This window comes from Haemaphysalis longicornis, unplaced genomic scaffold (genome assembly GCF_048455015.1).
Source record: "Haemaphysalis longicornis isolate Haplotype H1 unplaced genomic scaffold, Haemaphysalis longicornis Haplotype H1 scaffold_4, whole genome shotgun sequence".
Classification (NCBI taxonomy): Eukaryota; Metazoa; Arthropoda; class Arachnida; order Ixodida; family Ixodidae; genus Haemaphysalis; species Haemaphysalis longicornis.
Window position 1 is genome coordinate 21,657,361 of NW_027526361.1, and position 15,756 is coordinate 21,673,116.

At 49.8% G+C, this 15,756-nt stretch overlaps 1 protein-coding gene and 1 long non-coding RNA gene across 2 annotated transcripts in view; one reads left to right on the plus strand and one right to left on the minus strand.

The window, feature by feature from the left end:
- The window catches only part of LOC144178363 (uncharacterized), a 146,786-nt gene extending 131,088 nt beyond the window's left edge, over positions 1-15,698 (plus strand). The window contains exon 4 of the long non-coding RNA XR_013323998.1: positions 15,463-15,698. This is a non-coding gene — a long non-coding RNA (uncharacterized LOC144178363). The remainder of the gene's footprint in view (positions 1-15,462) is intronic.
- Positions 1-15,756, minus strand: part of Timeout (circadian regulator timeout) — a 366,583-nt gene that overhangs the window by 297,158 nt on the left and 53,669 nt on the right. The window lies entirely within an intron of this gene.

Consider the following 15,756-nt stretch of genomic DNA (forward strand, 5'->3'; position numbering starts at 1 on the left):
CTTTGCGTCGTTCTTGGCTACGTGGCAATATTCTGTTTCCTCCGTGTGCTGCACATCGCAGCGCGAAAAAAATAAATTTTTGTACGCTGGACCACGCTCTTTTGTTTCCCTTCGTAACATTGAAATGTTTTATTGCGTGTGACAAAATCATTTTCATTGTTCTTTTTTCGCTTTCTGTTTTTGCAAGGATTGCAAAGCGTGGAAGCGGAAGGACACACGGTGCAACATATACAGGGTGTTTCAGTGAACACTTTCAAAAATTCCTGAAGGTAGGATTTTCAAGAAAAATAGGAATTCTCTTAAGGAACAAGCTATCAGGTTCGGCGGACGTCAGCAGTTATGAGAAACATGCGAATTACATAGTTAATTAACTAAAACTCTGTAATGAACTTTTTAATTAGCGAAGTTTGGTGGTTATTGCCAATGGCGAGTTTGTAGCCACAGAGACGACGATAACGGACCAGTTTTTAAAGCAAAGAAAAATGCACTCTGTAGAGCCCTGCAGCCTGCAAAAATCAAGTTTTTTTCCCCATGAAACCGAAACGCAGCGCACATGGTGCGCCAGAAGTCTAGTGCAAACGCAACATCCGCTGATGACGTGTTGCAGTGACTGTGTCGCCCAATTCAAAAAGGCTCTGGTGATTCCCCACGCTAGGGAATCAGCTGATATCAACTCCATCGCCTCTTGTATTTTTTCAATGATCAACGCTCACCTTATACCACGGCTAGAGTTATCTTTTGTTTCGTTGGTAGGCGCAAGAAAGAGGCTAGCCATTGCCCACAACACGGTCGCCCGTTTCGGGAGTCCTAGTGGGCGTTGGCGACAGTTTTGCTTTTCTTTTTTTATTGTCTCAACCGCATCTGACGCGGCTACCAGACGTGCAAGGTGTGAAACGTCACCATCCGTTCCTTTTATTTCGTTAGGTTTATTTGCTGTTCGTTTATAATCGCTGTGTGTTAGAAAGCGCATCAGACAAAGGAAAGGTTTGTTTGCTGGGCGAGGAGGGCTTTCGCGGCTGTGGCTGCTTGCTGAGGCTTCCTAGCTAGGGAAAATTGCACTTACATTTCGAATTGGCCGCCACATTCATTGAAACACGTCACCAGCCGACGTTGCGTTCGCTCAAGACTTTTAGCGCTCCTTCAGCGCCGAGTTTCGTTTTTGAGCGGAAAACAACGGCAGGTTTCCTCACGCTACAGGGCTTTAAACACCGACTTTTTCGTTGTTTTAAAAACTGATATGAAATCGCCTTCTCTGGGGCCACAAAATCACCATTGACAATAACCACCAAACTCCGCTAATTAAGAAGTTCATTAGTAGAGTTTAATTACCCACCGAACTAATGTGCACACCCTTGATACTATATGGCGTCCGCCGCAGCTAGCAATCTCCTTCTGAAGAGGGTTTCTTTTTTTCTCGAAGAGCCTATTTTTAAGAATTTTTGAAAGTGTTCGCTGAAACACCCTGTATCTCTTCGTGTTTTGATCCTTCGTGTTTCTGCAGCGTTTTTAGATGTTTTCAAGTATGTACACACTCATCGAAACGACAATACTATTGGGCTATCTCTTTTAGCGTTCTGTGCATTCCAGAGCAATCAACGGATTCATTAAGCGTAGTCTGAACGACGCGTACTTGGTTTCTTTCAGTTTTTTTATTGTATTATCGACAGGCCCGCAGTAGTCCGTGACTACACAGCTACCGTATGTGTGGTATTTACAACTTTGCTTTAAGAAAAGAAGCAATATAGATTTAAAATCCGTAAACACGATGGCGCAGCGCTTGTGCCAGAGCACACAGAAGCCGTTGCCGTTCGCGGCCGAAGTTTAAGGTAAGTTACTTCGAAAAATAAAACCCAATTGAAGGCAGGTGATTAATACAATAACCGGACTATTCGTCGCTAACTACTACGAAAAAAAACGCAGTTAATCAGCGCGCAGACACCAAAAGCAGCGAGCGTTTGCACGCCAAGAGCTGGCCAATACGCCGCACGCGCGGCGGCTGGATGACCTTCGTGCGGAGGTGGCGCCTGTAGCGGCGCGCGCGGTCCCTATATGAACCGAGAGCCGAAGTTTCGTGACCAGTAAAGCATTGAAGGACTCTGGTATAACGTACTCTTTGGTACTAAAGGTTGCTTCCCCGCAAGAAGACGCTATGTGCAGGGGTGCACCCTTTACAGGCTGGTTGCTTCGTTGTACTGACGTCATTTCCGTAATGAATATGACGTCACTCACATGTCTGTGTATTCAAGAATAAAACACTTTCGCGCTAAAATACTTCGAGTGGGGAAGAAGGGGACGGGAAAATGAATGGTGGGGGACACCCGATCAGCCGCGGAAATGGAGGGAGCGGAACCGCAAAGAGACCGGGGCCACTGGTCGTCATGTCCGCGTGAAATTAACAACGCCACCGGTCAAGCGGCAGCCGGACGCGTCCCGGGGTGACTACGCAGGGCGCAACGCAGGCGCCGCCGGGCAAACAGCGAACTACGCGAGGCGATGACAGATGACGTCGGCGACGCGGTGTCCGCCGCTGCGGGCGCGTGGCGGTTTTTGAGGGCCGCGTTGGTAGTACGCTTAAAACGAATAAAGGGCCAGACACATGTGCAGCGAACGACGCATTCCCGCACGCGTTTTTTTTTTTTTTTTTTTTTTTTTTTTTTGCAGCGTGAGCTACACTGGCCGAGGTTGAGCAGTTTCGCGTGGCTCCTGGAGAGCCGTGCTGTGTACGTGCGAGGAGCAGTGACGCCACACGGCGCACAGAACGTTGCTCGCTTCCCGGCGTCTCTCACACACCCCACGCGCACAGCGTCTTCGCCGACCTCCGTTCCGCACATGGCGGCCCGGTCCACTTGATCATCATGCGAGGGGTCGCCGGGTGTGCAACCGATGGCTCGTGCGTCATAGCAACACCGGCGTGCGCCTATGGAATCAGCTTAGCTCTGGGGCGATTGGTGACGCTGCGCCGGAGCCGCTTGATAAATATACATGTGTCACATAATGCGCATACCGTGCGTGTGTCATTGAAGCAGCAGTAAGCATGATAATGAAGCTAATTCTAGACAGCCAGGAAAGCTAAGAAGAATAACCAGCTGAACCTTAGCTCACGCTACGTATATCCTGGCATAGCCGCGCTAGGTCACTGCTAATTTTTTTGCCTTTCGAAATTCCCCACCGGTTCAATTTCCGGAGAAGGAAAATGCGTGTGGAAACGCCTCGCTCTCTGCACATGCGTTTGATCCTTTATGGAGGAAACCACTTGAAAACGTGGGGTTACCTTTTTTTTCTTTTTGCGAAACAAGCAAGAAGTGGTGGTATTCCGCTTTGCTTATATAAACGTACGCAGCCAAAAATTATCGCTTTAGCATACCGCCTTTAGAAAATGGCCCTCATGTAAGCATAAATTCGTTCTGGCGCAGTTATTAGACGCTTTAAAGGGTTAAACACACGGGAGGGTCACTGAGCGAGCTTCATTTTAATGCGAAAGGTTCATTAAGTTGTGTCGGGTGGCCGGAAATCCAACGTCGTCGTCGTCAGCGTGAACTAGAAATGGTACATAAAATGGCCGACGGAGCAAGAACAGTAAAAGCAAAGTAATTGAGCTGAAAAATCTCGGATCCCAACCCCGGACCTCCGGAGTGCGTGCAGAGCACGCATCTCCAACACCGCGGCTGGCCCTTGGCTCGGGCTGACTGAAGGTGGACACCGTGGTTGCATCGCGGCCCTCGACGTAGGAACGTGTGTTAGAAACATATAACTGAGGTTTACAGGAGTAATTCGCGCATGCTATTTAAAGATACGGCTAAATACGTTCACACTAGTAGCGTATACATGGGCTGACACTAACAAGGACTGCAATCACAAAGGCTGCAATCACAACGGACGAGATAAAGTTTCTTCTTCTTCTCATCCCCCTCCTCCTCCTCTCGGTCATAGGAAGAGAGACAAGAAAACGACGCAATCGGAAATGGATGATGGAAATGATAATGAGAGATGGACGCGTGTTGTTCCAGCCGATGTGGAGAGGGTGGCGTCACTGTAAGCACCGCGCTACCTTCCACGCGACGCTTGTTCTTCGAATTTCGTTGATGCGGCGCCTTCGGCGACGAAGTGTGAACCGTCTACCTGAATAGCAGCATTGAAGCAATGGCCGACCTCCTCGGTGATTTGGCGCCGAAGAGGCGAGGGAGCTGCATGCAGAGCGCGGCGAAGAGAGCCAATGCGCCATATATGTTCGACAATTTACTGAACTCTAATGACATTCATTACACCGTAAGGACTGATCAGGTGTCCCCCAGTTGTTCCCGCGAATTTTTAAACGACAGGCGCGTATGAAAAATGAAGGTATTCGGTGGACCGCCAATAACAGCCCTCAACAAATCTGAATACAGGGCGAACCTGTATTCAGATTTTTAAACGTTTTAAACGCATTTTTGAACCCTGTTTAAACAGAAGAAATAAAAGCGCATTAAACCCTGTTTTAAAAACGCATTCATTCTCGAACTTGCTTTCTTCGCCAGCTCAGTGGCCCTGGGCAAGTTTTCTCATTTCGTATCATCATCACCATCATCATCATCCGTCCATTATGAACGCTGCACGGCACAGGTCTCTTTCATATGTCTCCAGTATACATATGGAAGAGACATTTCAAATCCTCCAGAGCAGTGGGAGACACTGCTGTCCAGCCCCTGCCTCTCGGACCAACTCCTGCTCACCGAGAGGGCAGCCGCTGCTAAGACAGCTCATGGATTCCTGTGAAGAGGGAGCCACTCCTACAAGAACACCGTAAACGCTCTCCCAATAAACGTTTTCTCTCTCTCTCTCTCTCCATATGTCTCCAGCTGCTTCTATCCTGCGCTGCCGGAATCCATTGTTCCCTACCAAATTTCTTCACCGCATCCCTCCTTCGAGTTATCGGGCTGGCACTGCAAAACACCCTGTTAAGACCGCCAAATGACACTTCCTCGTTAAAAACCGCCCGCCAGGTTCCGTATGAGGGAATCGAGAATCTGAGAGCTGGCTTCCTAAGCGCAACCAAGCGCTAACCATCCCCTCTGTGAAGACGGCTTCCTTTCAGTGAAGACGTCCGTAAATGAGACTCCGAAAGAGGCGGCACACAGTTCAGTACAATCTGTGCACAAGACGTAGCCAAACGAAGACACAAATGTATAAAGAAGGGGGCGATCGCGTGTTATCTGGCCAGAGACAAAGCAGCCCACCGCTCGTCCCCAGAGTGCACAAGCTCTGGTCAGTGTAATCAAGAATGGCAAACAGACCGTGCCCGGCCAGCGCTAATCTCGGCAGCACTGCACTCGGCGCCTTGCCTCCGCTGGACTCCGGGCCAATCAGGCCACGATTCGGGGCCTATGCAAACACGGCCGTAGGAGCGCCGTGCTATTATACACCTCGGCCCGCACCGAGAAGACGACGGCGACGCGCGCTGAGCGGCACTTTCTCGTCGGAGGATCGAGGCCGCGTTTTCGATTGAGAGTAATCCAATTATAAGCCGTGAATAACGAGGGATCCGATTACACAGAGGCAGCAGGCGGAGGCCAGATTGGGCCGCGACGGCGCTGTTCTCCCTGCCGCAAGGAAGAGGGGACCTTAAGCGGCGTCGCCAGATAATTCGCCGGCGAACGAGGAGGCTGTGCGCGTCTTGATTAAACGCGAGAGCGCCGGCTGATTACTTTTTTCCCTCATCAGCTCGGGATACGCGCTCGATATACACGAACGCTTATTATTTCCCCCTCATTCGTTCTCAGTGGTAAATCCTCTCATTCGGGGTCTTCTTCTTTTCTTTTTTTTTTTTTTTTTTCAGCTTACCAATTCCGCCGAGTTTCCATCTTGTGTGTAACCTCGAGTAAGATTGTTCCAAGCCTCGCGCCGCCTTTTCTGGTCTGTCTGAGCCGCCCTCGGCTATCGGCAAAATTTCCACACAGACTTGTAGAGACGTTGTTCAGACCTTCGTTCGTAACCGTTTAGGCAAAAAAACTGCGGTTGATTCCTCTGTCATGGGGATCGGTAAAACACGAAAGTGAAAAGTGCGGCGTAATCTGCAGCTGAGCATGATTTCTGGGTCGGCGGCTGTCTTGTGGGTGCGCTTGGCGAGCGACGTCCTGCTGGTGGGTAGCTTCGGCAAAGGTGGACGTGCGTCATTTCGCGGCGGATATGACGTCAGTGAAATCTTGGGTGTATCCCGGGATAAAACACTTTCGTGTTAAAATATAAAAACCAAAAACGAACAAACAAAAGTATAAAGCACACTTTAATACCAAAGGTTACTTCCCCGCAAGAAGACCCTGTGTGTAAGGGTGCACCCTTTACAGGCCGCTTCCTTCGTTGTACTGGTGTCACTTCCGTGACGAATATGACGTCAGCGAAATATTCGTGTATCCGGGAATAAAACTGTTTAAAAAAGAGTAGAACGACGGACAGAATTACAAATAACGAGAGAAAGGAGGAAAACGGGGAGGGCAGCGAAGCGCAAGAGAGCGCGCTCTCTAGAATATTCAGAACCCAAAGGGACTCGACGTCAGCATGGGGAATCGGGACGCACAATTTACGTCGCCAAATCGGGGTACGAACAAACAACGAACGCTCCCTTCCTCTTTGGCGCGCTCTTTACCCTCCCCAACGAGCCAATATTGACCCAACGTGCCCGCACATTCCGCTCCCTCTTTCGCTGCCTGGACGCAGAAACGACGCCACAGGCGAGCCCCGCTTCCCGCAGAAGCGTCTACACGCCCTTCCGAAAATCTGGACAATATAGCTGCGGCGCACAATTCAAACTCGCAACGCGTTCTTTCGTCCAGAGTCAACAAGGGGATGCGAGAGGAGAGGGTCGCAATGGCCGCTTTCCGCTTCAAACGCGAAATACCCACTTCTCATCTAGCCAAGCCCGCGGGCGTTCCTCAAAAAATAGAACTTCTTCATCTTTGGAAAGCTGCAGCGCGCAAACGGGCGGAAAGTGTGGGAGCAACAATACAAGCGCTGACTCCCAACTGGCGATTTTTTAGGACATACGAACAATCTATACACGCAAGAGGCGTGCATGCGAAGCGATTGCGCAGCGCTGTGCCGCCGGTCCTCTTTTTGTCATTGGGTATCTAGCGCCGTTTGTACTTCAACTAGCCCAACTAGCCGCCTTCGTACACCTGCGAAAGAGCTGGCCGTGAACGAGACGACTTATCGAAACGCAAACAAAGCTTGTACGCTAAAAAATCAACAACACAGGCGCACAAAAGCTGGCAAGATAACTAATCATTGAACTGATTAGATGGGCTTTTTTATGCAAATAGACTGAGGTTTGACTAACACACGACTCTATCTTTTTTTAATTTATAATGCCTCTGTCAGTTCGCTGGTATTCTCGCGGAAAAAGGGGCGTGCACCCACAGACTTTGCAGTACGAAGACTAGCATATGTGGAATTCTACATGGTCGCACAGTGCTCTCTTAAAGGTACTTACTATCGCCAGCACCAAATCTTCCCCACGTACACTTTGCCGCAAGATATTAGGCGTTCATTGTTTTATTTCCGCTCGCTAATTCGAGGGGGTCACTAATGTAACCCCACGAAGCGTTTAAAGTAGTAAAATAATCGATGTAACGCCACCTTTCGAAACTAAAAAACGAGCCAGCTGTTGCTGGACACCTACGGCTAAACTACAGCGCCGCACTTCACTGTATTGAAAACAGCTGAAAAGTGTGGGTTGGGATTCTGTTAAGTCGTGCTTAATTCATCCCTTACAGGTGGCACTCATTGAAAAGTTTAGCTGTCAATTTCTACGCTTGGCAACACTGGAAACGGCCACGGACATGGCGCGGCTTGTGCCACTGCGCCCGCACGCCGAAGAAAAAAAGAAGACCGGCGTGCGTCGTCTGCTCCGTTTCAACCCGATTCTCAGCGGTGGTGACAATAGAGATGTTATTAATCGCACTCACATTGGAGTCGAGGCATTGCTTTGCGTTCGGTGGGGTAGAGTTCGGAACGTCCAACACAAATCATTTGCTTAGCACGGACAAGTACCGCCATCCCGCGGAGCCCGACGTAACCAGTGACGGCGCACTCACATGGTTGCCTGCGTGCGGTCTCACCAGTGACTACAAGCTATAGTTCTTCTAAGTTCTCAGGAAGATTTGTGAATGATTCCAACTTATCTGTACGCATGCATTTTTTTATGTGCAAGTCCAAATTACCCCCCCCCCCCCCAATCCCTTCCTCTGGGAAGATTAAAGCAGTGCGTTCGTTCCCTCTTTTCCGATTCGTTTCCACAGTCCACGCAACGACGGCGTTCAGGCTGGCTTAACCGCAGATGCTTGCAGCATCCGGTGAAGCAAGCTTTACAGGAGTCGTAATTTCTTGCAGTGACTCGTGTTCGCGCACGTTAGAGGGAGCTTACCTCGGGTGTGCATGTGCAGCTCGTTGTTGTTGTTTTAGAATTATGCAGTGGGCTTGTTCCACAAATCGCGTAACTCCCCATGCACTAACAGAAATCGCAAACAAAGAAAATGAAGGAAGCTCACAATAACGCTCACAATAACTTGGAGGTAGCGACGCTGTACGCAACCTTCACGACCATCACGGCGGTTTAAGCCCGCGATTGCAGCCGGTTTGCTTCTTCTTCGCAGCCGCAACGACCTTTACACCACCAATGTTGCTATAAGTGTAAGCTTCCTTCATTTTTTTGGAACTGATAATCATTGGACATCGCCTTGGAGGGGCGAACGTACGTCTTTCTAGTTCCGATCTAGTTCCGAGCAACCTATATATATATATATATATATATATATATATATATATATATATATATTGTAATGAACTTGCGACCGATTCTCAAGACGCCATGTTTAATCTCTGCCCGAACGAGCCTCGCGCCTCTTCCTTCGCTTCCAATATATATATATATATATATATATATATATATATATATATATATATATATATATATATATATATTGTAAGAGGAAAGCAGGCTGGAACAAGGGAACGGTAATTCCAAGGCACGTCGCTTTACTCAGCCCGCAGGGAACTCAGTGACTCGGCAGAACAAGCCCAGACGATGATGATAATCCACAAATGATGATGATAATGGGTATGTACAGGTGAGAGATTGGTCCCACTAGCGAATGGCAATTAATTCATTCCATGAGTCTTCTTCATGAGTCAAGGCACCAATAAACGCTCACACTTTCCCCCCCTCGCTGGGAAGCGGCCGCCTGGACGCTTGTAGCTAAGGCGCACGCTGGGTAAAACGCTTCATACGAGAAACATGGACGACTTCACTTCCACGTCTGCGACGGTCGTTGGAGGCAACTGCAGGAGACACTCTATAGTTGACAGGTGAAGTTTGTTCAATGACGGTGTATGGACCAATATAGCGGCTCAGAAACTTCTCGCACAGGCCCGGCGATCGTATCGGGGTCCACAAAAGCACCTCTTCACCGGGATGAAACTCGATGTTGCGGTGCTGAGCATCGTAATGAGCTTTTCGTTCCTGCTGCGTTGCTTCAGTGTGGATGCGGGCTAGGTGTCGACAGTGGTTAACCCGGGAGATGAACTGGTCAGAAAACGGGGTAACGGGAGAGACCGGTGCAGATAAGAAAGCGGTATCAATAAAGAAGGAAGGGGAACGGCCAAAAACCAAGAAAAATGGTGAGTAGCTAGTGGTGCGCTGAATTGCTGTGTTGTAGGCAAAGGTTACAAACGGAAGAATTTGGTCCCAGTTGGTGTGGTCTGGTTTGATATACATAGAGAGCATATCAGAGAGAGTCCGGTGAAAGCGTTCAGTGAGGCCGTTCGTCTGAGGATGATAGCTGCTGGTTGTTTTATGAATCGTATCTGCCGCTTGAAGCACTTCAGCCACAATTCGGGACAAGAAGGCCTTGCCGCGGTCGCTTAAAAGGACGCGGGGTGCACCGTGGCGCAAGATGATATTCTGCAGCAGAAAGTCAGCGATTTCTTGGGCGCAGCCAGATCGTAGAGGAGCCGTCTCGGCGTACCTGGTTAGATGGTCGACAGCAGTCACTATCCAGCGATAGCCGTTTGGTGTGCTGGGAAGCGGGCCGTACAGGTCAATGCCCACAGCTTCGAAGGGCGCCGAAGGACAAGGTGCCGGTTGTAGCAACCCGGCTGGCGGAGTCGTAGTGCGTTTTCGGTGCTGGCATTTGGTGCATGAAGAAATGTACTTTGCCACGCATGTCGACATCCCAGGCCAAAAGAAGCGACAACGAATGCGATCGTAGGTTTTGTCAAACCCGAGATGTCCTGCTGTCGGATCATCGTGAAATGCCTCTAACACAGTTGCGCGTAGCTCCCGAGGTAGGACAGGGACCCACCTGGCCCCTGTAGGGTGGTGGCTGTAACGGTGCAGAACTCCGTTTTCAAGCCGAAACTTCTGGAGTTGGCGACGTAACCGGCTGTTGGGAGGTCGCGCGGAACCGTCTATCCGATCGATTATTCTGCGACAAAAAGTATCGTCGCGCTGTTTGGCCGGGAGACTGATGTCATCAACCGTGGAGTAAGCAATGGGCGCCATGGGTAAAGCAGGCCTGCTTGCCGGCGAGAAGCAGACGGCCGATTGCGATAAGGGACAGCGTGAGAGGGCATCTGCATCTAAATGCTTTTTCCCGGACTTATACGTGATGGTAAAATGATACTGCTGTAGACGGAGAACCCAACGGCCGAGGCGGCCGGAGAGGTTCTTCAACGTCGACAACCAACATAATGCGTGATGGTCAGTGACGACATTGAAATGTCGACCGTACAAGTAAGGGCGGAACTTCTGGATGGCCCACACAACAGCAAGGCATTCCTGCTCCGTGATTGTATAGTTTTGTTCTGCCGACGTCAGTGTGCGGCTAGCATAGGCGACCACTCGCTCCCTCTTGCACGAATCGAGTTGCAACAGGACTGCACCGATGCCTTGACCACTGGCGTCCGTGTGTAGAACCGTTGGTGCAGCGTCATCGAAGTGGCAAAGCACAGGGCTCGACGTGAGTGCGTTTTTCAGAGCTTGAAAAGCCCGTTCGCAATCTTCACTCCAAACAAAAGCTGTGCCAGAACGCAAGAGGTTATTGAGAGGAGAAGCAACTGTTGCAAAATTTCGTATGAAGCGGCGGAAGTACGATGCTAGTCCGAGGAAGCTGCGAAGGTCTTTTTGCTGTAGCGGGCGCGGAAAATTTAGAACTGCAGAAATCTTCGCAGGGTCTGGTTGTATGCCGGTTTTGCTCACGATGTGCCCTAACACCTTTATCGATTTACTGGCGAATGTGCACTTTTTTGTATTAATCTGGAGTCCGGCATTTGAGAGACACGCCAGTACCTCGTCGAGACGTTGGAGATGTTGCTCAAACGTGGTTGAAAAAACAACAATGTCGTCGAGGTAGCAGAGGCAAGTTTTCCATTTGAGGCCGCGGAGCACGGTATCAATCATGCGTTCAAATGTCGCGGGCGCATTACATAGCCCGAAAGGCATAACATTGAATTCGTAAAGCCCATCAGGAGTGGCGAAGGCCGTCTTTTCTTTGTCATCTTCGTGCATGGGGATTTGCCAATAACCGGAGCGTAAATCAAGGCTGGAGAAGAACTCCGCTCCTTGAAGCCGGTCGAGAGCGTCATCGATGCGTGGCATCGGATATACGTCTTTCCGTGTTATCTTATTGAGGGCACGGTAATCAACACAAAAGCGAACTGAGCCGTCCTTTTTCTCTACTAGCACGACTGGCGATGACCACGGGCTCGATGATGGACGTATAACATCACGCTTGAGCATGTCAGCCACATGGTCTTCTATGATCTTCCGCTCATGCGTAGAGACACGGTAGGGGCGACGTCGCACAACCGCCGAGCCATCGACCTCAATCCGGTGTGCGGCCACAGACGTTCGTTTTAGCGTGGATGAAGTCACATCAAAAGATGCAATGTGCTTCTTCAATACCTGAAGCAACTTTTCTTTCTGTGTGGTTGTCAGGTCTGGGCTAATGGTAGCGGTAAGAGCTGACAAACCATCCGAAGTAGTGAGACCGCACATGCCTGAAGACGTTAGGGAGCTAGAGACGACAGAAGCGGGCGCGACATCGACCACTGAAGCGATGGTCATGCCTTTTGGTAATAGAATGGGCTCACCCGTGGTGTTGATGACGGCCAAAGCTGCAAGTCCCCGTGAAAAGCGGAGAAGGCACGCCGACATGGCAATTCCTCGAGGAAGCAAGCGGGTTGACGGCGAGGCCACCACATCCCCGTCAGAAATGCTGCTTGAGAAAACCATCAGGACCTCTTCACTACCGGGCGCCAGAACGTGGTCAGCATGCAAAGTCAAGAACTGATGTCGCGGACTAGGAGCAGAAGGTTCGGTGTTCGTAATGTGAATTGCTGGTTGAGAACAGGAGATAATGGCTGAAGCTGACGAAAGAAAATCCCAACCGAAAATTAGTTCGTGAGCACACTCTGGTAGAACCGCAAATTCAATATGGTGTCGATCATTTCCGATGAAAACACGTGCTGTACAAGTTCCAATAGGCTTTATAAGATGTCCATTCGCGCTGTATAGTGCCGGGCCAGTGTATGGGGTTCGCACTTTTCGTAAACGTGAACACAAATCCAAATGCATCACAGAAAGACTGGCCCCGGTGTCTACTAAAGCTTGCACAGACACACCTTCCACTACTACTGGCAAAATATTTGATGGGCGCTCTGGAGGAGTTGTGAGTAGTTCGACCGATGCAGTTTCCCCTCCATAAACTGCAGCACCTAGTTTTCCGATTGGCTGCCAGGGTCACGCACAACGGTGCGGAGAGGTGACACAAAACGGCGCGGAGGCGTAGGCGAACGGCGTCTCGTCTGATCACGGTAACCGCGGGAAGGATCACCCGAATCCTGAGGAGACGGAGAGCGCTGTCGAGGGGGATACGCACGTCCCCTAGGACCGTAGTTGTAGCGAACGTCGCGTTCGTACGGAGCGTACCCTCGCTGCTCATCTCGCTGGCGCCGTCGACAGAAGCGTGAGATATGGCCTCGAATACCACAGTAGAAGCACACTGGGCGGTCATTAGGCCGAAGATCCAGACGCGGCCGCCAGTTTGTGTAGCCAGTCTGAGCCGGAGGCGGTGAGGAGACGGCTGCGACTCTACCGAGCACGGACGGAGGCACAGAAATTTCCATGCTCGAGACCGGCGTTCGGGAAGCTGCTTCCGCGTAAGACGGCACGTCGAAAATAACTGGGGGCCTATGGCGTGGATTTCCCGTTATCGACGCCAATTCATCCTTGATAATCTCCCGCAAGTTAGTCGCAGGCTGGGAGCAGCGGTCTCCATGAGCACAGGGCGAAGCTTGTAGCTGGAGTTCCTCTCGGATTATGCTGCGTATTAAAACACGCAAGTCTGGTTCTGCAGGAAGACGAGCTTGTCCATGAGCTGGCTGGAGGCGCATTGCTTGAAGCTCATCAAGACGCTGGCATGTGGTCCGTATGTCGTTCACGGTGGATGGGTTTCGCAGCGCAAGTGCATTGAATGCAAACTCTGTGATGCCCTTGAGGATATGGCGAACCTTCTCAGCCTCCGACATGTCTGGGCTGACCCGATGGCAAAGGGCAAGCACGTCCTCAATGTACGATACGTACGTCTCGTCAGAGCGCTGCCAGCGGGCTTCAAGCGCACGCTTTGCTTCATCAGAGCGAGCAGATGGCGTGCCGAAAATCCGACGCAGCTTCTCAGTGAAGTCGGCCCAATCAGATATGCCACCGTGGTTGTTTTGGTACCACGTCTCGGCAACCTTCGTCAAGTAGAACCTGACGGTCTGTAGCTTAAAAGTGTCGTTCCACCCATTAAATTGGCTGACGCGGTTGTACTGCTCAAGCCACTCCTCGACGTCGTCACCGCGGAGGCCAGCGAAGAAAGGAGGTTCGCGCTGGCGGCAGGTCACCATCCATGCCGGGGCAGGAGCGGCGGCATTCTGCGCTCCTTCTCGCTCCATCGGGCGGGTTGGGGGTAGCACAAGGCGTCCTGAACGAAGCTCCAGGGGTGCAGCCGGTTCAGGTAGAGGTCGGGGTCGAACGCAACCTCCACCACTTGTAAGAGGAAAGCAGGCTGGAACAAGGGAACGGTAATTCCAAGGCACGTCGCTTTACTCAGCCCGCAGGGAACTCAGTGACTCGGCAGAACAAGCCCAGACGATGATGATAATCCACAAATGATGATGATAATGGGTATGTACAGGTGAGAGATTGGTCCCACTAGCGAATGGCAATTAATTCATTCCATGAGTCTTCTTCATGAGTCAAGGCACCAATAAACGCTCACACTATATATATAGATATAAGGTAAACGATTAGGCTAGTGAAGGTTAAATAGTAAAAAGGGGCGCAATAAAAAACATAACAAGTTTACTTCGAAAACATAACTTTACATCGACGTTTCGGACGGGGACCGTCCTTTATCAAGCGTCTTTTATCAACCGTCCTTTATCAAGACGCTTGATAAAGGACGGTCCCCGTCCGAAACGTCGATGTAAAGTTATGTTTTCGAAGTAAACTTGTTATGTTTTTTATTGCGCCCCTTTTTACTATATATATATATATATATATATATATATATATATATATATATATATATATATATATATATATATATACAAGAGAAGAAAAACTTCGAACAAGGTAAAAGCACGATTGTGGCCTACGTTTCAGCAAAGAGCCTTGTTCGAAGTTTTTCTTCTCTTGTGTTCTCTACCCTCTACCATCTTCAAAGTTCTACTACTCCCTGGATTATATACATATATATATATATATATATATATATATATATATATATTGATATATTTAGCTAATCTAGGCCAGTCTCCCTAAGTGGGTATAATCGCCTAGGCAAACGTGTGGCGGGGGGACGCTAGGCGGTCGCCGCGAGGCACGCACACAAGAGCGCTCACCAGTTTCTTTTTTAACGGCCGGGCGGTCACGCGCTCACGTGCACGCTCACGTCGGAACTTTCTTTAACAGCGGACACGAAAAATAACCATTTGCTAAACAGCTTCGCTGTTAAAAGCACCACTGCTCCTCGCGTTACCACCGGAGAGAGATGTAATCATCGAACCCAATGGGGGCCCCTATCATATAGAGCTGCTGCAGGACATTGCAGAAAACCCGAGATATCGATGAACAGACATGGAGTAATTTTATGCAAACGCTACGAAGATGTTCTTAGGGAAAGCGTTACGGCTAGCACAAATCCAAAAGGTGATTGCAGTTAGAATGCTGAACCAATGGGACTGAGGACTTATCAGTGGCTTTGAACCAAGTTGCCATAGCAGCCAACAACCATTGCCAGTTGGCATAGCAGTTGACAGCCACGTGTGCAAAAGTCAAAGCACAGCACTCGGAAAGGGAGTAGATTGAACACAAATATGGGCATGGTAGATTGTATGAAACGCAACATAACCGCCTTCCTCCCTCCTTGTCTTCTTTGTTCTCTGCAGGTGACCTCAACAGCTCTGGTTGATGAATTGAGGCCCCTGATGACGACCCCAGTCCACGCAGGCAAGTGCTTTCGCTACCAACTGGCCCCAGAGTGATGAGTGAGGTTATTAATTATAGCCGGGTACCTACTTTTGGAGCAATGCTAAACCTGCGAGGTTACAATGGAAGCACGCATGTTTTGACGACCAGGCAATGCTCTCGTTGTGCTTACTGGGTTAAATAAGCAAAACAGGTATTCCGCATTGTTCCCTCAACAGTTGCGCAGCTTTCTTAAATACCACTGCGTTGTTTTC